The sequence below is a fragment of the Balaenoptera borealis genome (assembly GCF_965194805.1).
Source record: "Balaenoptera borealis genome assembly, chromosome: 2".
NCBI lineage: Eukaryota > Metazoa > Chordata > Mammalia > Artiodactyla > Balaenopteridae > Balaenoptera > Balaenoptera borealis.
In genome coordinates this window covers 169971793-169991632 of record NC_138867.1, presented here as the reverse complement: position 1 = coordinate 169991632, position 19840 = coordinate 169971793, and positions in this window count along the sequence as shown.

Here is a 19840-nt window from a genome sequence, read left to right as displayed (position 1 = left end):
TGCTGCAATGAACATAAGGGTACATAAATTTTTTTAAAAGTTTCTGCTACTTATTATATTTATTAAAAATTCTGCTTTTATTTGTACATGCACATGGTCTAAAGATTAAAATGTTATTAATAGAATACAGCGGAAGGCAAGTCTCCTTTTCATTCAGATCTCTAGTTTCTGAATTTCTCCAGTCTTTCTTCCCAGAGGCAAACACTGTTGCCAATCTGTTATAACTCTTTCCAGAAATACAGATATGTGATTGAATACCTCTCTCCTTGTTTTTACACAAATAAAAAGCATTAAAAAATGTTAATCATGAATACATACACACATGCTCAAGATTTTTTCATAAATATATTTTCAAAAATAACTTAATAGTTCTTTCCCATTCTTTTTTAAGACTGAATATTTTTTGGTTGTACCAAAATTGATTTATACATTCCCCTAAATCAGTGTGACTGAAAATGCCAGTCCCTGAGATAAGGAGGTTAATCAAAATGTAAATCAACATATTACCTTCTTGTTTGTGGTAGTCTTGCAATGTGCTGAGTTATGTACTAATATAGATGCTGGCACAAGTTTCTCATCTTGTCACACAGTGGCTACAAAACAGTTTCCAGGTTGACCCTCACCTGTGCTAGTACCACCCAGATATCAGGTTGTTACCAGTCTTGAAATATGACAAACAATACTTCAATGGACATCTTTGTATACATTACATATTTTTCAAATACATTAAAAATACATATGTAGGATTAATTCTTAGAAATAAAAATGCTGGTTCAGTGGATATGTTTATTAAAAATGTCAGTAGGTATTTGTCAAATTGTGGAAAGTTACAGAAGTTTATACTCTCAAATGTATGATGGTGGCTATTTCCCCATATTCTTGGCAACATCGTGTTTACCACATATTTTAATCTTCATTTTTCTGAAATATAAAACATATGATTTTTTTGTTTTAATTTTTAATTATTTAATTATCAGTACAATTAAGTATATTTAAAAATATTTTTAACAAGCCATTTGAATATTTGTCTTTTCTATGAACTATATGTTTAAATTCTTTGTCTGTTTGGTTTTCTAATGGAATGTTAATTTTCATTGAGTTGATCTATAAGAGCATTTTATATAGTTAAAAACTGACTCTTCATTGCTGATATTATTTTTCAACATTGTCTTTTTTACTGCCATTAAAAATGTCTATCTTTTACATGATTACCAGTATTGTATGAATTTGGGGTTTCATATCGTAATTTAAAGGCACTTACCAATGCAAGATTATGAAAATAATCTTCTTTTGCTTACTTCCAATATTTTTATATATATTTAAATTTTCTTCTATATGACAACTAATGTTATGGGGCAGAAGAAACTACCACCCATAGTGTGGGCAGAGGGAGATGAGATTAAAAAAGAACACATTAAGACAAAAGAGATTAGAAGTCAACCTGCCTTACCCACAGAACATCAGCAGCCAAAGGTCAACTGCTAATGAAGAAGATTAATAGATTCTTCTCTGGAGAAACTGGATGCATCTAGAGAAAATATCTTCTCATTCCTAAATTTGGAGTATCCCCAATAAAATTCATAGTTCCATACTCAATTCCACAAGAGAAGTTCCCCATCCCCAGTTTATGAGCCTCATCCATGCCTTCAAACACTTAATCTATTATTTTAGTGCCTCATTGTTAAATATAACACATAATGAAGGATCTAGAGACATTTAAGGAAAAGTTGCAAGATGAGAGGACAATATGTGAGGAAAAAATGCAGAGAAAAAATCAAACTAAAAGAAAAAATTTAACAATATACTTATAAACAAGAACAAGATATTGTAAAGTAAAACAATCTGATAGCTAGAACTCTTGGAATTTAAAATTTTAGTCAAAATTAATAAGAAAATAGAAGGGCTGGAAGTTAAAATGAATAGAATCTATTAGAAGATAGATTCAAATAATGAACAGTTGAAAGAGCTTGGGTCGTCAACCAGAAAGGTAAAAAAATTCAATTATTAGGATTTATAGAAAAAGAAAACAGAAAACAGAAGGGAGGGAATAATCAAAGAAATACAAGAGGTTTTTCCAGAACTAGTTGGCATTCAGTTTCAAATTGAAATTGCTCCTTGGCTATCCATGCATAAAACACTCACATTATTTTGGAATTTTAGAACCAGGGAAGAAATCATCTTATAAGCATCCAGAGAAAAGAAGAAGATGAACAAAGGGAAAGAAATCTCATATAAAGCAATAAGAATATAAATGTTATTACGTTTCTTAAAAGCAACATTTGGTGCCAGAAGCATTATCAACCTAAATTTTTAACCCAGATAAACTATTAGTCAAGTGTGAGTACAAAACATAAACACTGTCCAGGATGAAGGGCTCAGAATATTTATCTGATGGTTTCTTTCTCAGGAAGCTACTTGCTTCTGCAAATCAAGGGAAAAAATCAAGAAAGAGAAAGGTATGGGATCCTGGAAATGATGGCTCCAACTCAGGTGACTGGCAAGGAAAAGTTCTAGATGGTGACGTTGTAGACCTAGAGAAGAACCTGTCCAGGCCGTGTCAGGAGCATTGAGGACCTGAAGGACAGTCTTTAGGAAAAATAAAAAAAGGAGACTCATAGAAATGATGATTTGATAGATTATGTAATGGAGTGTCCAGATATACAAAAATTTATGCAAAAATTATGAAAAAATAAAGGCAATTGTTAACTATGAGAAAAAAAGTGCAAGGAGATACTCTTGGTTTAGTCCTTGGCTTTACAGTGAAGAACATGAGCAAAGCCAGCAATTTGTAAATACTGAATGGTTTAACTTAAACGAGTGATAAACTATACACTAAGTCCCCTACATACGAACCTTCAAGTTGCGAATTTTCAAATATGTGAATGTGTGTTAGCATGTGCAATCACATAAGTTAGTTCACGTCTGGCATACATTGTCACATGTGTGCATCCTCTACAAGTGGTTGTGCTTTTGTGTACTTTACTGTACAGTACTGTATAGATTATAGTAATACAATATCTTTATTTCAAGCTCAGGATATCCGGAAGCAAGCGCAAAAGCACCAGTGATGTAGCTAGTACTGCTAAGAAGTGCCAAGAGATAAAAATGTAAACAAAAGTGAAAATAATTGAGAGAGTGGAGTGAGGCGAAAAGATGGTAGACATCACTCTTTCTTATAATGTGAATCATTCAACCATCGGCACAATTCTAAAGAACAAGGAAAAGCTCATGGAACATGTGAAGTCTGCTGTGCTGATGATGTTGACAGAAATATTGAAGAACCATGGAAAAGTGATGGAGGAGATGGAGAAACTTCTCAGTGTGTGGATGCAGTATCAGCATCAGTGTCAAGTCCCACTCAGCTTAATGCTGATTCAAGAGAAAATAAAAGCCTTTATGAAGACTTGAAGAAGAAACACGGTGAAGAATCAGAGGGCTCATCTTTTAATGCCAGCCATGGCTGGTTTCATTGGTTCAAGGCTAGAGCCAACCTTCACAGCATAAAAGTAAATGGTGAGGCAGTGAGTGCAGATACAGTAGCTGCCTGGGAATTTCCTGAAATGCTTCAAGAAATTATTGATGAAGGTGCATATTTACCCAAGCAGGTTTTTAACGTGGATGAGACAGGATTGTACTGGAAGAGGATGCCACACAGAAGTTACATCAGTAAGGAGGAAAAGTTGATGCCAGGCTATAAAGCAGCAAAGGATAGGCTAACTGTGTTGTTTGGTGGCAGTGCTTCTGGCGATATGAAGCTGAAGCCTCTCCAAGTTTATCACTCAGAGAACCCAAAATCCCTTAAAAACATAGCCAAGGGCTCTCTTCCTGTTGTACAGAAGACTAACCCCAAAGCCTGGGTTACACAGACAATTTTCTAGGACTGGTTTTTCTACCACTTTATCCAGGAGGTAGAGAAATATTGCTTGGAGAAGGACATCCCATTCAACATTGTTTTGCTGCTTGACGATACCCCCCATTCATAGACAACTTTCATCCTAACGTCAAAGTAGTGCATCTGCCCCTGAATCGTCGCTCGCTCATCTAACCTATGGACCAGGGAGTTACAGCGACTTTCAAGAAATATTATTTATGTCACGCTTTTTGTCAGGCCATAAAGGTGAGTGACAAATCGGGAACAACCTTGTGACAATTTTGAAAGGACTGTAACATCTACAAGGCCATAAAAAACATTGACTTTGCTTGGCGTGAGGTTACAGCTGTCACCGTGAATGGGGTTTGGAAGAACGTTTGCTTGCAGTTTGTCCATGATCTTCGTGGATTTGAGAAGGTGGATGAGGAGTCCAAAGAGGTCTTCAGCAACTTAGTGACCCTCAGAGAGAAGGTGGAGCTAGATCTGCAAGAGGATGACTTCACTGAACTCCTTGCTGTGCAACACAAAGAGCTTACTTGAAGACCTGATAGAATTGGAGGCCCAGAGAAAGGATGAATAGAGACAAGAGGAAGAAGTAACTGAAGAACTGAAGAGATTCATGACACAGGAAATGGCAAGGGGATTTTCTTTATTTGAGGAGGCACTGGTAATTTTTGAGGCACAGGATCCAAATGTAGAATGGTACACAAAGGTTGCAGCAGCTGTTCAGAATGCAATCCAGGGCTACCGTGTCATCTATGATGAGAAAAAAAGAGCTACTACCCAGACATCACTGGATTGTTTTTTCAAGAGGGTAGTTATAATTGAATCCGGCAAGGAACCAGAACCTGTGCCATCAACGTCAGGTGTGAATGAAATTGTAGCTTGCCCTCCATCTCCTATTGCTGACGATCCTTCAGCTCTACCATCTCCCACTTCCTTTCCCTTCACCAGTCAATAACTCTTGTCAGTTTACTCGATGCCAGCCCCTGTATGCCAGCTGTTGTACTGTACTGCTGTACTTTTCAAGGTACTGTACTGTAGATTAAAAATGTTTTCTTTGTTTTTTTTGTGTTTGTTTGTTTTTTATGTATTATTTGTGTGAAAAGTATTATAAACCTATTACAGTACAATATTATATAGCCGATTGTGTTAGTCGGGTACCTAGACTAACTTTGCTGGACTTACAAGCAAATTGGACTTATGAACATGCTCTTGGAATGGAACTCGTTCATATGTAGGGAATTTACTGTATTGGGAGAACAGATGGAAGGGAAGTGAAGAGAAGGTGTTAAAAGACTAAAACTGCAACTGTCATAAAAGGAAGTGAACAATGTCTAAAACTGAAAAATCAAGAAATTAGTAGTGTAAGCAAATTTAAAAGTAAAGCCATAAACATAAAAAAAGAACCAAAACTGTTAAAAGTAGGTGCTTCTGAGAGTGGAATAGGATGGAGAGGGTAGTTGTTTATCTAAGATTTTCACTTGGATGCATATGACACAAAGCCCAAATCATGGTGACTTAAACAAGACTTTGTTGTAGTTGTTTGCTTTCTATTCAGAGGAAGGGGACTGGCTCATGATGCCATTGAGGTCCCAGATTCTTTTACTCTTCCTGTGCAGTCTTTCTTAGCATGTGGCTTTTGTTCTTATTGATTCAAGATGGCTTTTGTACCTCAGGTTCTGCAGCTGCATACCAGGCAGGTAGAAGAGGAAGGACAAATTCTAAAAGATACATTCCAAATGTCTTCTTTTTTTAAAAAAATAAGAGCTTTTAAAAAAATAATAGTTGTGTTGATATATGATTATTCATATACTATACAATCTAACCATTTAAAGTATGCAATTCAAAGTTTCTTAGTATATTTATATAGTTGTGCAACCATCACAGTTAATTTTAGAACATTTTCATCAGCACAAAGAGAAACCTTGCTTCCATTTGAAGTCACATTCCATTTCCTCCCAAATCCTCAGCCCTAGGCAACCATGAACATACATTCTGTCTGTTTAGATTTGCCTATTATAGACATTTTATATAAATGGAATCATACAATATATGGTCTTTTGTGAGTAGCTTCTTTCACATAATATGTGTTTAAGGTTCATCCATGTAATTGCATATATCAGTCATTGGTTACTTTTTTTTTTTTTTTTTTAATAAATAAATTTATTTATTTATTTATTATTTTTAGCTCTGTTGGGTCTTCGTTTCTGTGTGAGGGCTTTCTCTAGTTGTGGCGAGCGGGGGCCACTGTTCATCGAGGTGCATGGGCCTCTCACTATCGCGGCTTCTCTTGTTGCGGACCACAGGCTCCAGACGCGCAGGCTCAGTAGTTGTGGCTCACGGGCCCAGTTGCTCCGCGGCATGTGGGATCTTCCCAGACCAGGGCTCGAACCCGTGTCCCCTGCATTGGCAGGCAGATTCTCAACCACTGCGCCACCAGGGAAGCCCCAGTCATTGGTTACTTTTTATTGCTGAATAATATTTCACTGGGTGGACATGCCACATTTTGTTTGTCCACTCATCAGTTGAACATTTGGGTTGTTTCTACTTTTTGGCTATTATAAATAGTGTTGCTATGAACCTCTATATAAAAGTTACTGGCATGGAAACTCTACCCTATGAGTAAGTTGGTGCAAAGGCCATTGGCAAATACTCTCAGTTTTCCATGGGTGAAGGGTAAAGCTAGGATTTTACCCTCTGCAACTTGGAGTTGGAGGGGATGAGAAATATTGGCTTCTTGTCCTTTCTGGTGATATCCCTTGATTGACGGATGAGGTTAAGGGGTCACTATCTTCTTGGCCTCACTCACCCAGATTGAAGCTTTCCTCCTGCTGAGGGAGTGGGTAGGGGATGCAGATAGGAGGGGAAAGAGGGGGCTGGTTGCAGCTCAAGGGCCACAGATTCTCACTGTTCCTATGGAGATACAGTAGATTTTCTTTAGTAAACGCTTCTTCATTTGCTGTCTACCTTTAAGACAATTTCCTGAAACTTTAAATGGTTGTTATTTTTACAGTTTTCACCAGTTGTTGTTATTTTGCTTGGGAATGGGTCCATAGGTCTCTTCACATTGCCATTCCAGAAGTGGAACTTATACAAGAGCTTTCTTAAAAGAGCAACTCAGTGACTTCTGCTAATATCTCATTGGCTGGTGTTGTGACAGTGGCCACTCATGTCTGTGAGGGAGGCTGGGAATGAGCCACTTAACTAGACACATAAGCACCCCATGTAGGGCTGGTGGAAAATGGGGTTTAACCAGTGCTATTGTCACAGAAGTGTTGAACTACTATGTGGTTTTTGAAATAAATTATTTTGATAAAAGTTAATTTCTAGAATGTGAAAACAAATTCACTGCCCATGAATATCAATTTACAACATCTTCTTTTTTCATTCCATGATTGGCCTAAGTTTGTACTCTAGTAGGTTTGCTTTTTATTTTATTTTTTCTCTTTTCCAAAAAGCAGGCATGGAAATGGTACTTTTATTTAAAAAATTAATTCATTTGTTTTTATTTTTGACTGTGTTGGGTCATCGTTGCTGTGCACGGGCTTTCTCTAGTTGCGGCGAGTGGGAGCTACTCTTTGTTGAGATGTGTGGGCTTCTCATTGTGGTGGCTTCTCTTGTTGCAAAGCACGGGCTCTAGGTGCGTGGTCTTCAGGAGTTGTGGGACATGGGCTCAGTAGTTGTGGCTTGTGGACTCTTGAGTGCAGGCTCAGTAGCTGTGGTGCACGGGCTTAGTTGCTCGGCGGCATATGGGATCTTCCCGGGCCAGGGCTTGAACCCGTGTCCCTTGCATTGGCAGGCAGATTCTTAACTATTGCACCACCAGGGAAGCCCTGGAAAAGATACTTTAAAAGTTCTTATCTGTTTAAAAATGTTTCTCTTGGGACTTCCCTGGCCGTCCAGTGTTTAAGACTTCGCCTTCCAATGCAGGGGGTGTGGGTTTGATCCCTGATCGGGGAGCTAAGATCCCACATGCCTTGTAGCCAAAAAGCCAAAACGTAAAACAGAAGCAATATTGTAACAAATTCAACAAAAACTTTAAAAATGGTCCACGTCAGGGCTTCCCTGGTGGTGCAGTGGTTAAGAATCCGCCTGCCAATGCAGGGGACATGGGTCGAGCCCTGGTCCGGGAAGATCCTACATACTGCAGAGCAACTAAGCCCTTGCACTGCAACTACTGAGCCTGCACTCTAGAGCCCGCTGTGTCACAACTACTGAGCCCACGTGCCACAACTACTGAAGCTTGTGCACCTAGAACCCGTGCTCAGCAACAAGAGAAGCCACAGCAATGAGAAGCCCGTGCACTTCAATGAAGAGTAGCCCCCACTCGATGCCACTAAAGAAAGCCCACACGCAGCAACAAAGACCCAATGCAGCTAAAAATAAATAAATAAATAAGTTTATAAAAAACAAAAAAAATGGTCCATGTCAAAAAAATCTTTAAAAAAATATGTTTTCTTGACTATTTGCTTAAAAGGATGTTGGCTCTATATACATTGCTGAGATTTTGATCAAAAGTTTGTGGGCAGCTTAATTGCTATTCTTAATAAATGCTTTTACCTGTTTATTTTTGTCCATAGGATTATTTTTCAGTCTTTGAAAGGTACGCCCAAATGTTGCACATTCCAAATCAGTTTTCCCTGTGACACACTGTGCCTTTTCGATTGGTAAATTCAAGCACTTCTTTATTTTAGGAAGTTTTCTTTAAGTCTTTGATATTTTTTCCTGTTTCATTTGCTCTTATCTTCAGGGACAAAATTTATGTATATGTTGGATCTCCTTTGTCTTATATACCGTTCCTTTGGCTTTAAAATTCTCTTAAACACTTTGTCCTTTCTTCTTTCTTTTTCTCAATTTCTCAAGCATGTTCTCCATGCTTGAATGATTTAGCAGATTCTATCTTTCTTTTCTGCTGCTCTTATGGTGATCTTCATTTCTGCGAGGCTTTCCCCTTTCCACTTGACCTGAGTTTGTGGGCTCATCATTTTATCTCCCTTTCTTCATGTTGTCCTCATTGTCCAACCCTTTATGCCTGTTCTTCAGACTCTTATGTGTAATAGATACTGCTTTTGGTAAATTACATGATTTCATGGAGAACTAGGGGCTCTTTATTTTAAAAAATTATTGAATTATAGTTGATTTACAATATTGTGCTAGTTTCAGGTGTACAGCAAAGTGATTCATTTATACATATATGTATATTCTTTTTCAGATTCTTTTTTATTATAGGTTATTACAAGATATTGGATATAATTCTCTGTGTTATGCAATAAATCCTTGTTGTTTATCTATTTTATACATAGTTGTGTGTATCTGTTAATCCCAAACTCTTAATTTATCCCTCTCCCCCCTTTCCCCTTTAGGAACCATAATTTTGTTTTCTATGCCTATGAGTCTGTTTCTGTTATGTAAATAACTTTATTTGTATTATTTTTTAGATTCCACATATAAATGATATCATATGATATTTGTCTTTTCTGTCTGACTTACTTCACTTAGTATGATAATCTCTAGGTCCATCCATGTTGCTGCAAATGGCATTATTTCGTTTTATTTTATGGCTGAGTAATATTCCATTGTATATATGTACCACATCTTTATCCACTCATCTGTTCATGGACACTGAGGTTGCTTCCATACCTTGACTGTTATAAATAGTACTGCTGTGAACATTGGGGTGCATGTATATTTTCGACTTAGAGTTTTCATCTTTTCTAAATATATGCCCAGGAGTAGGATTGCTACTTCATATGGTAACTCTATTTTTATTTATTTATTTATTTATTTATTTATTTATTTATTTGGCTGCGTTGGGTCTTCGTTGCTGTGTGTGGGCTTTCTCTAGCTGCGGCGAGCGGGGGCTACTCTTCATTGCAGTGCTCAGGCTTCTCATTGTGGTGGCTTCTCTTGTTGCAGAGCATGGGCTCTAGGTGTGTGGGCTTCAGTAGTTGCAGCATGCAGGCTCAGTAGTTGCGGCACATGGGCCCTAGAGCGCAGGCTTGTAGCTGTGGCGCATGGGCTTAGTTGCTCCGCGGTATGTGGGATCTTCCTGGACCAGGGCTCGAACCCGTGTCCCTTGCATTGGCAGGTGGATTCTTAACCAGTGCACTACCAGGGAAGTCCTAGGTTTTTTTAAAATTAATTTTTATTGGAGTATAGTTGCTTTACAATGTTGTGTTAGTTTCTACTGTACAGCAAAATGATTCAGCTATACATACACATATATTCCCTCTTTTTTGGGTTTCCTTCCCATTTAGGTCACCACAGTGCATTAAATAAAGCTCCCTGTGCTATACAATATGTTCTCATTACTTGTCTATTTTATACATAGTATCAATAATGTATATGTGTCAATCCCGATTTCCCAATTCCTCCCCCCCCCATTTCCCCCTTGGTATCCACACATTTGTTCTTTATGTCTGTGTCTCTATTTATGCTTTGCAAATAAGATCATCCATACCATTTTTCTAGATTCCACGTATATGCGTTAATATACAATATTTGTTTTTCTCTTTCTGACTTGCTTCACTCTGTATGACACTCTCTAGGTCCATCCACATCTCTACAAATGACTCAATTTCGTTCCTTTTAATGGCTGAGTAATATTCCATTGTATATATGTACCACATCTTTATCCATTCATCTATTGATGGACATTTAGGTTGCTTCCATGTCCTGGCTATTATAAATAGTACTGCTGTGAACATTGGGGTGCATGTATATTTTCGATTTAGAGTTTTCATCTTTTCCAAATATATGCCCAGGAGTAGGATTGCTGGTTCATATGGTAACTCTATATTTAGTTTTTTAAGGAACATCCATACTGTTCTCCAAAGTGGCTGCATCAATTTAAATTGCCACCAACAGTGTAGGAGGGTTCCCTTTTCTCCACACCCATTCTACCATTTATTATTTCTAGACTTTTTGATGATGGCCATTCTGACTGGCAGGGGATGATACCTCATTGTAGTTTTGATTTGCATTTCTCCAATAATTAGCCATGTTGAACATTTTTTTCATGTGCTTGCTGGCCATCTGTTGTCTTCTTTGGAGAAAAGTCTATTTGGGTCTTCTGACCATTTTTTGATTGTTTTTGTTGTTACTGAGTTGTGTGAGTTGTTTGTATATTTTGGAATTTAATCCCTTGTCAGTTGCATCATTTGCAAATATTTTCTCCCATTCTGTAGGTTGTCTTTTCATTTTGTTTATGGTTTCCTTTGCTGTGCAAAAGCTTATAAGTTTGATTAGGTCCCATGTGTTTATTTTTGCTTTTATTTCTTTTTCCTTGGGAGACTGACCTAAGAAAATATTGCTACGATGTATGTCAGAGAATGTTTTGCCTATGTTCTTTTCTAGGAGTTTTATGGTGTCATGTCTTATATTTAAGTCTTTAAGCCATTTTGAGTTTATTTTTGTGCATGGTGTGAGGGTGTGTTCTAACTTCGTTGATTTACATGCAGCTGTCCAACTTTCCCGGCACAGTTTGCTGAAGAGACTGTCTGTTTCCCATTTTATATTCTTGCCTCCTTTGTCGAAGATTAATCGACCATAGGTGTGTGGGTTTATTTCTGGACTCTCTATTCTGGGAGGACTAGGGCTTCTTAATTGTATTAGTTTTCCATGGGTGCCGTAACAGATTGCCAAAAACTTATTGGTTTGAAACAATAAAAAATGATTATCTTCTACTTCTGCAGGTCTGAAGTCAAATATGGGTCTCAGGGTGTTAAAATCATGGTGTCGGCAAGGCTGCATTCCGTTCTGGAGGCTCTAGGGGAGACCCTGTTTCTTTGCCTTTTCCAGCTTCTAGAGGTCTCTTTTCCTTGAGTCCTCACATTAAATCACTCTGAACTCTTCTACCTTCCTCTTCCACTTATAAGGACCTTTGTGATTATATCAGTCCCACCTGGATGATCCAGGCTACTCTCCCCAATTTTGTCACCTCATTAGCAAACTTGGTTCATGTGCTCCCTTAATTCCCTTTTGTCATGTAAGGTTATATATTCATGGTTTATGGGGACTAGCATGTAGACATGCTGGGGGTGGGTGTGCACTATTGTGCCTGCCCCACTAACTTCCACCTGCTTTGGAATGCTACTAACTTCCACCATGCTACTGTATTTAAGTGTTTTCCATTATCTTTTATTTGCCAGATGCCTTTTCTTCTTTTGTTTTTCCCTCCTGCATTATCTTTACATAGTTTCCATGATAGTTCCTTTAAAAAATTTATCACGTTTTTTTGAAGTAATGCTGTTTTTCCTGGACAGCTCTTTTTGAAAAAGTAGTTGGAGGAAAAGGTAGCATATATCCCCAAGGCTTCTGTGGATATAATTCAGGGGGTCTGTTAACTTGGATGGGAAAAATTTTAATCTTGATTTTCTCTAATGAAGGCAGGCAACACAACCCAGTAGTATTAATAGATCCTATACATTTGTCACCAGTAGAAATTAGAGATATTTTCTTTTTTAAAAAATAAATTTATTTATTTACTTACTTACTTACTTACTGGTTGCATTGGGTCTTTGTTGCTGTGCACAGGCTTTCTCCAGTTGCAGCTAGCAGGGGCTACTCTTCGTTGTGGTGCGCAGGCTTCTCTTGTTGCGGAGCATGGGCTCTAGGAGCACGGGCTTCAGTAGTTGTGGCACGTGGGCTCAGTAGTTGTGGCTCGTGGGCTTAGTTGCTCTGTGGCATGTGGGATCTTCCCGGACCAGGGCTTGAACCTGTGTCCCCTGCATTGGCAGGCGGATTTTTAACCACTGCGCTACCAGGGTAGTCCCTAAAGATATTTTGATATCACTTTACAGATATACTGAAATACCAGTTACCCTCATCATTTCTTTCAAACTATAACAGTTATTAGGCCCACTGCTAGATCTCATTAATTGAGGCATAAATATCACAAACTTAAAAAAAATATTTTGGTACCTGTATTTCAATATGTCTCCCTTTGTAATCGTCTGTGCTTTATTTTATGCATTTGAAAATATTATTCTGTGAGAGACCCATGCACGTCAGCAGGCTGCAGTGTGGGTCCAGCCTTCCTGCCTTTTGCCCTGTTCTTGCTGTTCCTCTCTGCTGGGTGTGGTCCCCTTCCGAAAAACAGGAAGTCTCCTTGACTCATGTCAAAACCCTGCATGTCACAGATTTTGGGTGACTTAGCTTGGACTTCTCCTTAGCTAACCAGTGTCAGAAAGTATCAGGCTCCTATTGGTTCACTCACAGTTTCTCCCCACAATGGTAACAGATAACCACCCACTCTTGAAAACATATGTCCCTGTTTCATCCCAACATCCTTCCACTTCTGTGGTCCACAGGGTTCAAAGATGTTTGGTGATTTGCCCATATACCCAGACCTTACAATTCAAAGGAGGGTGGGGCTGGGATTGCTGTGTCCCACTAGTGTGTGTTCCCTACTCTGGAAAACCTTGGATTCTCTTTATTTTCCTGCAGATGGTCTCTCTCATTGTGTCCCTTCTCACTCCAGCCCCAGGCCCCAAGAGCATAGGGGCCCTCTCATGATTGGTGACTTCATAGAAGTGGAAGTTCTTTTTTTGTTTCTCTTTGTTGTTCTGGGTTGGTTTCAGAGAAGACACAAGAGTTAGAGGTTTCTCTTCTGCTATCTTTAATAGGAAATCTTTTTAGCTTCTTTCCATAACTTTTAAAAAGTTGCTGAAGTTCATTATAATAGAGACAATACAGAATTGCATGTAGTGGAAATGTCTCCTTCTTCCCACATAGTGACCTCTTTTAGGGATGATATCAGAAGCAAAAATGTGATGTGTGTCTATTTTCCAGTCTTTTCTATATATTTATATAAACATTTAAAGTATCCAATCCATCCACAATTTATATAGATGTACCTGGTAAAGTGAAATATAATTTCTTACTTTTAACTGAGTGTTAGGAGTAGCACTCGTACTACAGTTTTTCTTTACTCTCTTCTGGGTTAAATGAGAGAGAGGGAAAATCAGGGGTGGAAATGTATAAAACAACTGATTTTCTTCTTTTTTACTGAAGAAAATATATATAACATGCAACTTATCATTTTAATAATTTCTAAGTGTATAGTCCTGCAGTGCAATGTACATTCACATTGTTGTGCACCATCCGTCTCCAGAACTCTTCTTCTTTTTCTTTTGTTTTTGGCCATGCTGTGTGGCTTGCAGGATCTTAGTTCCCTGGCCAGGGATCAAACCCATGCCCCCCTGCAGTGGAAGCACAGAGTCCTAACCACTGGACCGCCAGGGAATCCCAAGAACTCTTCATCTGGCAAAACTGAAACTTTGTACCCATCAAACAATGAGTCCCCATTTCCCCCTCCCCTGGGTCCCTGCCAACCACCATTCTTTCTGTTTCTGTGAATGTGACTATTCTAAGAATCTTATATAAGTGGAACAGTATTTGTTCTTTTGTGACTGGCTTATTTCACTTAGCGTAAAGTCATCATGGTCATGTTGTAGTATACTGAGGAACTGCTGATAAGGAAGGCCGACTCTAAGTTATAGGCAAATTTTCAACTGTGCAGAGGGTCAACATCCCTTAACCCCTGCCAGTTGTTTAAGGGTCAACTGTACTTCTGAGTAGTAGTTTATCTGTTTTCCTCTCAAAATGTTTATCTGTTTTCCTTCTGGTTTCGAGTTTGCAGTAAAAGCTCCTAGATTTGCTTCAACTTGGAATGTGTCTTCCAGAAACACAATAGGGAACACTGACGGGGGTGGGGGGGTGGTCATTTAAAGGTAGATGAGACAGTAAGCCATAGTTGGAACCCCATGACAAGGGTCTCTGACCCTAATGCTGTTTATAAAAAGTAATTCTGGAGAAAAGCTTATGAACACAGAAAAAGGGAAAGCTAAATGGGAACAAAGAAACTGATTCCAAATATGGTTCATGGGATGTTTGTGTGGAGGACTTTTTAAGTCCTCTTAAAAAAGCAGGACTTGACAACTTTTTTCACAATTGTCAGCCAAATCTTCCTCAATCCATTACTCAGAAGGTGTAGAGGTCCAATAATTGGGGGTCTTTGAAACACTTGGGCTCATAAGCCCATGGAAACTTATCTCCACTAGGGATGGTGACTGCCAGGAGAAGGGTGTGTTCCCAGCTTTCTAAGCCCCAGGGAAATACACCTTGTGGGAAAGAGGGAAGAGCACAGTAGCGACATAAAGTGATTATGCCAGGCTTCTCCCTACAAGAGATCACGAAGACTCAGTAATGCTAAATTGTAACTTTATTTTCAAAAATTGAATTTGTCTTTGTGCAAATTCAAATCATGCATCACTGCCCCTTCCTGCCACATCATGTTTCTGCCATGTGATTTGTCCAACAGTCACTTTCAGTTTAAAATGCAGTCTCTTTCTATGAAAGCTCAGCTGCCTTGGGACTCTCTACCTCCTGTCTCTTCTCTTCTCCCTAGTAGGGGAAGGGTGTCTGGCTGCTGGGCTGATCTCTGTCCTTTCTGGGCCCCTCTGAAATCTCCCCTGGGTACCAGCATCCTTCCCAGCTACCTCTGGCACCACGTCCTCATCCCGGTCTTAGGTCCCTTGGAATTTCTTTTTGTCCCAGAATGCGTGCTCCCTCCTTGGGTCTGGGCCAGGTAGGGTTTTGTGAATATGTCATGGCCTGCCCACCTGGCATCTCAGGCACCATTTCCTTGTTTTAGAAGAGAGATTTCTCTGAGAGGTGTGTACTCTCTCTGGGCTACATCTGAGACAGTGAGGCATATTTTCCTCTATTCTCAGATCCCCTGCATCCACTAGTAGTTTCTGTAACTCCTCATCCTGGGGCTTGGGCTGCAGGTATGCTGTTGGGCTTTTGATCCTTACCCAGAGACTGTGTTAGTCAGGGTTCTCCAGAGAAACAGATGTATATATGTGTGTGTGTGTGTGTGTGTGTGTGTGTGTGTGTGTGTATAATATACTGAATGTTTGTGTCCCTTCAAAATCCATATGTTGAGACCTAATCCCCAGTGTGATTAGTGTTTAGAGGTGGGGCCTTTGGGAGGTGATTATGTCTGAGGGGGGAACCCTTATGAATGCAATTAGTGCTCTTCTTATAAAAGATCCCAGAGAGGTCCCTCACTTCTCCTGCAATGTGAGGACAGAGTAAAAAGATGACCTTCGATGAACCAGGAAGCAGCCCTCATTACTCATTGAATCTGCTGGCACCTTGATCTTGAACTTCCCAGCCTTCATAACTATGAGAAATAAATGTTTGTTTTTGAAGTCACCCATTTTTTTTAGTATGCTATTTTTGTTATAGTAGCCTGAACACACTAAGACAATATATATGTATATATATATATAGTGTGTATATATATATATATATATGTATATATATCACATTTATATATATGTAACTATGTCTATATTTATATCAACATCTATATCTATCTATCTATCTATCTATCTTGAGGGATTTTAAGTATTTGGCTCATGTGATTGTGTGGGCTGGCAAGTCTGAAATCTGCAGGACAGGCTGGAGACTCAGGGAGAAGTTGATGTTGCATTGTTGAGTCTGAAGGCAAACTGCAGGCAGAATTCCTTCTTTCTTGGGGGATCTCAGTCTTTTCTCTTAATACCTTCAACTGATTATGTGAGGCCCAACCACATTATGGTGGGTAATCTGTTTTACTCAAAATCTACTGATTTAAAAGTTAATCTCATCTAAAAAATACCTTCACAACAGCATCCAGACTGGTGTGTGGCCAAATGTCTGGGTACCACGGCCTGGCCAAACTGGCACATTAAATTAACCATTGCAGGGACTCTCCATTTCTCCAATTCAGTCTCCTGTTGAAATGTTCATGTTCTTTGAAATAGTTCTCATATCACCTTACAATCTTCCCTGTGCTATAGTTTATGAGATAAAATTTATTTTATGAATTCATGAATGCTCATGCTATTTGGAGCTCAACGAAGATTTTCTCTCTCAAAAACCTCCATTCCATCATAAAAGCCTTCCATTCAAGACCATTGTTCTACCTTGAAATTCAGAGCTGCCTGATAACTCCTTATTTTGTGGCCATGTTGCCACAGGGAAAAACTATGATGAGCAAATGGTGAGGAAATGGTAGTGGCTGACAGCTAGGGTCTTTTTTAGAACTATTTAACAATCCTCAGGACACCAATGCCCACCTGTTAGCCCAGGCACAAGTCGATAGCCATGCTACTACACCTGTACTGGTGAGTATTAGCTCAGTGTTGACCTCAGGGAAATCAAAACTCACAGAGAAGAATAGTCAATCATACTTCAACAATGGCATCTATGTATAAGTTGCCTTTGGATTTACGGAACAGAGAAACCATATTAATTGGCTTAAACACCAGAGCATTTCACTGTTGGGCTGGTTGCTTCAGTGGACATGTTTCTTCCATCTCTGGCTCTGCCATCCTTAGAGTCTTTCATGTTCCCTTATAGTCATTAAATGGCCACAGCAGTTCCAGGCATCATAACCTGATGTGACCACATCTATTGGCAGCAAAGGACCAAACCTTATGGAAAGTCTTTCTTCAGAGCACAGACTGTTTTATGTGAAGTCCTGGTCTTATAACTAGAACTTAATCACCAGCCCACGCCTTAAACCATCATTATTAGGAGAGCAGGATCCAATTACTGGGTTATATAAACCAGAATATACCCCTTAATTTGGAGAAAAGAATTAACTTTTCCTGAGTCCTGTAAGGAAAAAGTGAATGCTTGCACAAAATTGGGGTCCTTTTAGCAAGGAAGAAGGTGGCCACCGGATGATGGTCTGACCACCTACAGGATCTGCTCCACTTCTGTGAAATTCTACACTCACCATAATACGAGTACATGCTTGGCCTTTTGCAGTTCATGCCTTGACATGGATTAGAAGGCATGGGAGAAAGAATTAGCACCTAGTGGAGGAGGAGGGGAAAAAGTAGCGTTATTAGTTAGAGGACTGGTGTACTGATGGAAGCTAGAAAAGCAGGGAAGCCCAACTGTCACTGTCATCCTATTTTAAGGCCACCAGAACCTACCAACTTGATACCTGTGCTGGGTAAAACTCCCTTTTTTTCTTTTTCAATTACAAAGTTATATATGCTTTGGAAAAAAGCCAGTCAATGAAGAAATATATAATGTACAACATAAAAGTCCTCTGTATTAATGCAGAAAATAAAAATCCTCTGTTTGTTCTAACTTCATGTTTGTAGTTTCAAATACAGTTCTTCCAAATTTGTCTACACATGTATTAATAAGTGCATATATATGTATTTTAAAAATAAGTAATCCTATATATATATATGTATATCTATATATATGTATATATATATATATCTATATATATATATCTTCAACAACCTACCTAATGTCTGATAGAATAATGTTCTGCAGGAAATATTTTAAGATTTTCAACATGAGGAATTAAGCTCCAGGAAGCCCCTTCCAGGCAAAGAAAGGAGTCAGACCAGGGCTGACCAATAAAACTCAGTAGTGATATACTTGTCCTATTTTGCACTGTCCCCACATGTGGCTACTGAGCCCTTAAAATGCCACCAGTGCAGCCAGAACTGAATTGTTAATTTTAATTAATTTACATTTCAGTAGCCACGTGTAGCTAGTGGCTACTGTATTGATCAGTGCAGGGTTGACAAGTGGAAAGTGGCAGCAATGCCTGCAGCCTAAGAGAATCTCTTTTCCAGGAAAGCAATGTGCTTTCTTTCTGCCCGTGTAGAAGTGAAACCACCTTCCTCGCAGGCCTAGAGAGGGTGATTAGCATGTCATGTTGTACCCTGTGTGTAGAGGTCAAGGGAAGGGGAAGCTGGGTGAGGATTTGGAGGCATTCGGGCCCAGAGAGACATGCATGATTTAGGGTATCTTACACTATTACTGTTTTGCTTTGGACTTTTCAATAGAATCTTGACTTTAAATGTTTGGGGTCTTTGTCACCACACCTATACTTTCATGTCTCGTGTCTGGATTTTCAGTTCAGCAAAGCCTTAGGACGTTTCCTCACTCTGTCCCAACCCGTAGAATCAGGGCTTGTTCATATGTACTTGGAGGTGGTTGGGGGAAGCACATCTGTCCTGGCTTGCTTTATTTCCCCTTCAGCCTTTGGCAGTCTATTTCTTTGTAACTTACAGCAGTCATTGATTTCCTAGTGGATTTACTTTTGTTTTGGTTTGGTTTCCTGTAGATTATTCAATTAGAAAGAATTTGTGGCAAATTTGGGTTTGGAACCCAATACCCAGAGCTCCAGTTCACTCTGCTTTATAGAAGTGAGCGGCAGTTGTTTCATGGGTGTCATTGTTTTTCTTTGGTGCACAGTATTAAATTGTTATTCTCCATGTTTTTAGGAGGGGGGTCATGAACAGGTAGGAAGGAGAATCATTATATTCTATTTTTGTGACCTTCTTTGTTTATTATTTGTGTTGATTTTGATATTCCCATACCTGAAACAATGTTTTCAGAAGGCAGAATTACAAGGAAAGCATGGTCATTTTTTTTCTTGATTAGTTTTTATACATGATTAGAATACATTTTCAAAATTCTGGAATGACATTTGAATTCTGCTTTCTACCTTGCATTTCCCTCTCAGGTATTGTTTGATTGATCTGCTGTCTCTCTCTCTGGTCTCAGCATCTGGATTCCTCACTGCTCCTGCATGCACCCTGGCCCTTAACAACATGCAGAGCTTTAGACTCAGGTCTTGCTATCCTGCCCTTGCTTCAGTGGGAGTAGATGCCTCTCTTTCATCCCTCGGAGCATTTTGCACATAATTCTCTAACAACGGTAGTAACAGGAGTTAACCACGGATACCAGCTTCTTTGATTCAGGCTCTGTTCCAAAGACCTCACATCTACCCATTTGCTCAATCCTTATGACAGCCATCTCCTATTGGTGCTATTGTCACCCCCATTTCACAGATGAGGAAACTGAGGCATGAAGTAGCATACCAGTGCCCCTCTGTTAGACTTGGATGCTTTTCCTTCTTGCTCCAAGTTTCCT